This window comes from Ranitomeya imitator, chromosome 5 (genome assembly GCF_032444005.1).
Source record: "Ranitomeya imitator isolate aRanImi1 chromosome 5, aRanImi1.pri, whole genome shotgun sequence".
Classification (NCBI taxonomy): Eukaryota; Metazoa; Chordata; class Amphibia; order Anura; family Dendrobatidae; genus Ranitomeya; species Ranitomeya imitator.
This window is the reverse complement of record NC_091286.1, coordinates 410,050,738-410,059,082: the sequence shown is the minus strand read 5'-3', so window position 1 is coordinate 410,059,082 and position 8,345 is coordinate 410,050,738.

The window sequence follows — 8,345 nt, the reverse complement described above, 5'->3', positions numbered from 1 at the left end:
GACACCCAGAGGAAGTGAGAGGACAGAAAGAGGACTGACTTCCTCCTGATGTCTGATTTGCATGAAAAAAAGGGAGAGTGAAACCAGCACTGACTGACCACAGGAATTGAGTGACAAAACAATGTCACACAAGCCCCGGGAGAGCAAGTGCCATCATTGTTTTAACTGCACCAGCACCAGAGGTGACTATAAGGCTACGTTCACATTGGCGTTCCGCCAATGTGCGTCGCTGTTGCGCCGGCGACGCGCCGGCGACGCAGCGGCGACGCAGCGGCGACGCGCCCCTATGTTTAACATAGGGGACGCGTGCGTCGTTTTGGTGGCGTTTTTCGCCACGTGCGTCGTTTCCGACGCTAGCGTCGGACGCAAGAAAACGCTACATTGTAGCATTTTCTGTGCGTCCGATTTTCGTCAAAAACGACGCACACGTCGCAAAACGCGCACGTTTTTGCGCGCGTTTGCGCGCGTTTTTACGTGCGTCGCGCGTTGCGTCGCCGACGCAGGGCGGCGCAACGCTAGTGTGAACCTAGCCTTAGCCTTATTATTTTACTAGTGAAATTGTGAAGTGGTTTTTTCGAGTAGTAGACAGCCCTTTTTAAGACTGTCCAATGAGTGAGAGAGCTCAAGAATCCAACCTTAGCTCACCCATTCTAACTAACAGCTGGTCTTCAGGTAGAAGAGTTCTATTCACATTCTATGCATTTTGTATTGTGAAATCTAGTGACAAATCAACTTTAAAGTTAAAGACTCTAAAACATGATTGGACTGATCTCTATTGTATACATGTATAGTAGATTATATATTATGTACAGTATCCTGTGGTCAGTCAGCGCTGGTTTCACTCTCCCCTTTTTCAGGCAAATCAGACATCAGGAGGAAGTCAGTCCAGGGATTCAGAAGGGGTTGCAATGTGACAGCTGTTATGTGACAATTATGTTACAGGAGATTGGGGGACACACCCCAATTGTTTAATATACTTATGTGAAGTAATGCAAATCTTTGGTGTATCCGACATCTTGCCCACAGGAAATGATTAAAATCAAAATCTTTAATTATTCCATGTTAAAATTTGAGATTATAAATATCCAAGAAAAACAGAGTGAAGAAAAAAGTAATAGTGATGAACCTCACTCATTTCGTACAGTTCAGTTCTTATTCATTGGATTATAATCATTTCATAGTTCAATAATTTCCTGTGGGCGTGATGCTGAATACACCCTACATTTGCATTTCTACCGCCTGCTGACACAACTTCACCGCCCCAGGATAATGTCTATGAACTGCATGAAAACTAGGTGAGCTGGATTTCAACTTTTTATGTGAAGTAATATACTTTTTTGAAATTTAACATTGTTTTCCAGTCATGGGTTTCTGGCCTCTAATGGTCAGCACTGGGTTTGTATAATAAAATTACACTTACTGTTCCAGCGCTGCCACTCCGCAATTGCTACGGTGTCTGTTTACCGGCTGCTTTAGTGACATTATGACTACATAGCATATCACCGCTGCTGCCAATCACAGAGCTCAGCAGCTTTGCTGATGTAGACAGCATGAGATTCTGAGCTCAGTGATTAGCTGTAGAGATGATGGACTATGTAGTCATGTGACTGCTGCAACCAATAAACAGAGACTGAAGCAGCAGTGGAGAAGAGGTAGCGGTGGTCTCGGAGAGGGTAAGAAACGTTATTTAAACACAACTCCGACTATTAGAAGCCAGAAACCTATAACCAGAAAATACTTATGCAGCAGTCTGAGGACATTTAAAAATGGGTTGTCAATCATCCCTTTAAAAGGGTTTTCTATAAATGCATTTTTTCTTTCCACTAGATTGTGCTGTATGAAAATGCCTAAGCAGTTACTAACCTTCTCTTGCTCCAGCTATGCATCTTTGACTGCAGCCTTCAAGTCTTGAGTATGACTAAGGCTATGTGCACACGATGCGGATTTACTGCGGATCTGCAGCATTTTTTTTCCGCGCAGAAACACTGCAGATCCGCAAAATGATTTACAGTACAATGTAAATCAATAGGAAAAAAAAATACTGTTCTAATGGTGCGGAAAATTCCGCATGAAAAGTGCTGCGAATCAAAAAAAGGTGCATGTCACTTCTTTTGTGCGGACCTGCAGCGTTTCTGCACCCTTACATTTAAAGAAATCTGCAGGGGTAAAAAACGCATGAAATCCGCAGCAAATCCACAACAAAAATGCACAAAATCCGTATTAAAAAACCTGCGTTTTCTGCTAGGAGATACAGATCTTGTGCAGAAAATTCTTCACCCCAATCCACAACGTGTGCACATAGCCTTATAGTTTCAGGCTTTTGGCTCCAGCTTCTCCAATAGTCCCAGTGTCTTAAGTGGCCCTTTGGGAAAATCAATTGCCCCCCCCCCCCTGCTGTAGACTGCAAGCTCTTGCTGGCAGGGTCTTCTCTCCCATTATACATGCTTGTCACTTACCTAGTCATGGGGTGTTTTACTTTCTGGACAGTATTATATAATTTTAATTGATTACTATTCACTGTAGATCTTTTTTTTAAAATGTAGAGAGCTCTGGAGTGCTATAAAATAAATAATAAAAAAACCTAATGTTTCTATGGGTTAACAGAACTTTTGAAATGCATCACTCATCTGTGTTCTCACTTAGGCTTCACACACATGACTATATTTTGGTTCTCTATAACTCTGTGGTACCCCTTACAATTGCATGAGCCCTTACTGTATCTCTGTATGCCTCAGATTTCAAATAGCGTATTCTGTATTTAGCTTATAGGAGACAATTGCTCTGTACACCTAGCACCTGAGTGAACATGATATATCAGCATATGGAGGTCATACAGATTTACTGTATATACAGGAGGCGTACAGTCACCATGTGCTACTCTACAGGCTTTACCCACAGGGCTCTGCCATCTACATGATGCCTTATATTACGCTTGACTAAAATCTTTTTCTTGATAAAAGAAAAAGGCTTTTCACCATTTTCAGCTATGGGTCTGTACTCTCCACAATAGCCTTCCTCCATACAACTTGTGGGTTTGCACTAGTCACTTTTTCATTTTTGGCTCCCAAAGTTTCCTGGGGATCAATGATGGTGGCAGAATCTCGTACCACTGTCGAGTACAGCATCACCTTGACCACCATACATAAGGGACATAACAAGTGAACATAATAGACATGGACTACCACTCTGGGTTAACAAGGGGGACAGAAGTGTAACTGTGATGCTAGTCACTACTCACGGACAAGCCTCAAGGCTGGGCAATCAAAAGGTCTGTGGTCAGAAGCCAGGAGGGAACTTCATAGACAGATGGTTGAGACAAAAGAATAGTCAGATTAAGGTCCAGGGGACAAAATACCAGGAAGATAGCAGATCAAGTAAGGGGTCAAAGCAAACGGATGGTCAGAACATAGTCCTAGGTCAGGCAGTAGTAGATCAGAGCACCGAGAAACAAGGCATACATACACCAGTGAGCAAGCAGTTACAATTGGCACTAGTCTGAGACGGAGAGCTGGCTAAATAGTTAGGTAATTATCCAAACAGGAGACACATGGATGAAGCTTAGGCAACACCCTAACTCCGATTGAACAGCTAAACTGTCATTCAAGCTCAGCTTTACAGCTTAGCACGCCCAAGCATCCGATTGGGTAGCTGAGCTGTCTATCAAGCACTGAAAGCTCAGCATGCCCCTGTTCTAGATTGGATGGCAATGGATAAGATACTGGAGGGAATTATGGACTTTCCAGGAATCAACATTTTTTTCTACAAACAATACAAAAGACTCACTGGTGCTAGGCTATACCCCTACTAAAGCTGCAGGCACCTAGGCAGATAGTGTGCAGACCCCTGCCGAACAATGATGAATCAATAATACCAAGTTAAGATGCCGCGCTGAAAAGAGAGACTATGACTATGAAGTGAGTGAACTCCAGTCCCCTACCTCCCAGATGAAGGCTGGCGTATCCCCTGGGTTGGTAGGTTGGCTGCCGCAGTAATGTCCTCCGTGATGTTGAAAGGGTCGCGGCGTCGGTAGTGCACAGATCAAGCGGGAGCGTCCTCCCGTGGTAAAAGATTCCCCTATGCACTCGCTGCTGTAGATGTCGGCAGGCAGCCTCGGCCGATGGCGCCGCCGAGCAGTTGCGTGGCGAGTGAGAGGAGTGGCTAAGCGGTGACGTCACCTGTCCGTGAGACAGACACTAGCAGGGGCCAATCCTGACGCGTTTCGAGGGAACCGACCCTCTTTCTCAAGGTAAGGCTCCCCTGCTGATACTGGTTGTTATATAGCCTCATTACCTGGTGCCGTGCACAGCGTGGAACCAACCTCCAACTGAGACCGCCTCCATAGTAAAAAAGTGAAAGCCTGCACACTGGAAAACCTCTTGGATTCCCTTCCAAAGGATGGCAAAACCCTATGCTAATGCCAATAAAACTACCGGCTGGTGACACAATGTACCCTGTTGTGAATTCAGCTTTTTTGGCTCCCTCCGGTGGTTGTAGAGGGTAATGCAGTTGTGCCTGGACTGCAGGAGTGGACAGGTGTATCTACTAATTGCAAAACTGACTGGGGTATATAGCTTTGCTGGATCCTTTAGTCAGTGCCAGTTGTCCATTGTTCTTGAAGGATTCACTTCCCTGCTGGTCTTTCCAGTTTGCTGTGTTTTTCTACAAAGATAAGTCCTGGCTTTGTTTTTGCTGTCCACCTGCAGTAGACCTTATAGTTCTGTGCATTTTCATGCTTTTTTCTTGTCCAGCTTGGTCTGTGAAGGATTTTTTGCAGCCTAGCTATTTCTCTGGAGATGCAGATGTACCCCCCATGTCTTTAGTCAGATGTGGTGATCCGTATTTTCTGCGGTGGATATTTTTCTAGTGTTTTTTATACTGACAGCATAGTACTCTGTTCTATTCTTTCTTTTTAGCTAGTATGGCCTCCTATGCTAAAATCTGATTTCATATCTGCGTATGTTTTTTCCCTCTCCTCTCACAGTCAATATTTGTGGGGGGCTATCTATCCTTTGGGGATTTTCTCTGAGGCAAGACAAGTTTCCTGTTTCTGTCTTTAGGGGTAGTTAGATCTTAGGCTGTGTCGAGGGGTCTAGGGAGTGTTAGGTACCCCCCACGGCTTCTTTTAGTTGCGCAGCTAGGTTCAGGGTTTGCGGTCAGTACAGGGACCACCTTCTCCAGAGTACGTCTCATGCTGCTTCAAGGCCACCAGATCATAACAGTACCCCAACCCTAATTCTAATTAAAACTAAACCTTTAATAATTAACCTTTAAAAACAATAATACATCATAAATACCCTAACCAATAAATACATGTTATGCTTAAAACATTTTTCTAATACTGTGAAAATAATAATTTTAAAAAATACTATAAAAATAATAATTTTTCCAATTATGACTCATTGCCGCTGTACACTCTTCCGTCAAAAAATGATGCGACCTTTAGCAAGCACCTACTGCAGTGCACACGTATCAAAATGAACATAAATAAGAAAAGCTCTAAACTATTTTGAATTTTGAATTTTGCCGAACACAACTATAAACTAGTACAACCGGCGCAAAAAACAGTTTCAAATCAATACTCCTGCTTACATTGAAACTACTAAATTTAAACTCTGCATTTTAAAAGATACTCTTGTTAAAAAGACCCCTCCTTATAGGGCATACAATCCAATTTCATAATTGAGTCCCTTGGCGCCAAACTATCCAATGTGAAAATCCATTTGTATTCCACTCTTGACATGCTTTTCAAATAGTCGCCGCCCCTCGGGTTTTCTTTAGCAATTTGAATCCCGCAGAAAGAGGTACGGTTGCATGACTGATTGTGTTTATCCGCAAAGTAGCGCGACAAAGGGTGCCCCATAAAACCCTTGCTAATATTGTCAAGATGTTCTTTTATTCTTTCTTTAAGCCGCCTCTTCGTGCGGCCCACATAGAGTTTGTCACACGGGCATCTCACTGTATAAATGACCCCTTTGGAGTGGCAGGAGATATTATCTCTAATCATAAATGATTCGGTTCTATCCGCACTCCAGAACAGCGTTTGAACCGATTGTTTACTTTCTGTACGCACACAGCAAGAACATCTTCCACAGTTGAAAAATCCTATATCCATGGAATGTTGGTGCCCAGATGGTTTTATGCCCCATATTGCTCATTCCCATTTTAATGGTAGGGGCTAAAATGTTCCCAATATTCTGGACCCTTCTGTAAATAAACCTCAAATTCTCCAGTAGTAATTCACCCACACTCTTATCCTCTTTTAAGATGGACCAGTGTTTCTGAATGATACTGATAATTTTTTTTCTATTTACATGGAATTGGGTAATGAAAGATACTTTTCCAATTTTTTGTGCTGTACTACAAGTCTCGTTCACTGATTTTACTCCGTGAATTAAGTCTGTTCTTCTTAGGGTTTTTGCCTTCTCTCTTGCTTCCTCAAGGAATGGCAGATGGTACCCCTTTTTAGTGAACTGGTCCATCAGATATTTTGATTCTACATCATAGTCATGATCTCTAGTGCAATTCCTTCTGATGCGTGTGAACTGACTCTTTGGGATATTTAATAGCCATGCTGGTAAATGGCAACTGTCTGTATGTATGTAACTATTACAATCCACCTTGCGGTAACATTTGGTAGAAAGCCTATTATCATCCACAAAAACGTTCAAGTCCAAAAAATTAATATTGGTACTACTTGTAGTGGGGGTGAGCTCAAGGCCAAATGCATTGTCATTAAGTCGGGCTAAAAACCCTTGTAGGTCAGTTTGTGACCCATCCCATATAAAAAGCACGTCGTCAATAAAGCGACCCCACATAATCAGACCTTTGCGTAATTGGCCACTCCCATAAATATGTGACTCCTCCCACAGTCCAGATAGATTAGATTAGCATAGCTTGGGGCAAATTTTGTCCCCATTGCTGTGCCCCAGGTTTGCAAATAAAATTAATTACAGTAAACAAAATAATTGTGAGTTAAAATATATTTAATACTCTCGACGATGAATGAAGTTTGAGTAGAATTGTAAACAGACAACCGCTTGATGAAATATTCTGCTGCTTTACAACCCTTGTCATGATCAATGATTGCGTACAAGGATTTGACATCTAGGGTGCCAAGTATATAATTATCCGACCACCGTAGTTTCTAGTGCTCTAATAGTATCCCCTGTGTCCTTCAGGTACGCTGGAAGAAGTGTGGTACATTTCTGTAAATGAATATCTACGTACTCCGATAAATTCAACGTTAAGCAATTGATCCCTGACACAATGGGTCTCACAGGTGAATGCACAGGATCTTTGTGTATTTTCGGGATGTGGTAAAATATTGCCACACTTGGTGTTTTATTGTACACAAACTGGAACTCTTTTCTATTCAAAACGCCCACAGATTTACCCTTATAGGCCAACCCATACAGCTGCTTGATGAATCGGCTGGTGGGGTCCCCCAGCAATTTCTTCTAAGTAATTTCATCATCAAGAAGTCTTATTGATTCAGCCTGATACATGGACCGGTCCATAATGACAATGTGCCCTCCCTTGTCTGCTGTGCGGACAATAATGTCCTGATTCTCCTGCATATTGACCAAGGAGTTTTTTCCTCTTGAGTGAGATTTTAGAGTTCCTCCTTTTAATTTTTCTAGTATCTCTAGTAACCTGTGTCTCAAATGTAATGGAAGCATTGGAATATTCATTCATAGGGTTAAATGCAGAAGGTTTGGCCAATGTTGTATGTATATATTCGCCATTGACCATATTTTGTGCACTGGTACCCATTGATTCCTTTTTCAAAAAATGTTTTTTGACGGCTAAATTACGAAGGAACTTTCTCAAGCAGACATATAGATTAAACGGATTGGTTTCCGTAGTGGGAGCGAACTTCAACCCTTTCCGCAAAAGGGATTCCTCATTTTCCATCAGCACAGAAGAACTAAGATTGAAAATTTTTTGTTGTTGCTGTTGTGCTTGTGGTGCCTCATCCCTTACTTTTATTTTTGTTTTGGCAAGTTTCCTCCCTCCTCTCTTGCCCCGTTTTTTGTATTTCTTGATTGAAAAAATTTTTGGTAAACTTTGGAAGTCTCTCCTTTTTTACTATTACCTCCTGCCCCTTTAATGGAAATTTTTTTTAGTGGTTTTTTATTAAAATTCTCATTCCCACTGAAACCATTTTTCCTTAGATCTTGTACATGTGATGGCAATCAAGGTTTATCTATTGAATTTATGGATCCCTTACTGATAATTGTATTTTTATTCTTATTTGCAATCATAGGAACCCCTTCCGTGCCTGAAGTGCCAGGATCTCTGGAGGTCGATGTCAGTTGGGAGTTAGGAATACCATCAATTAAAGG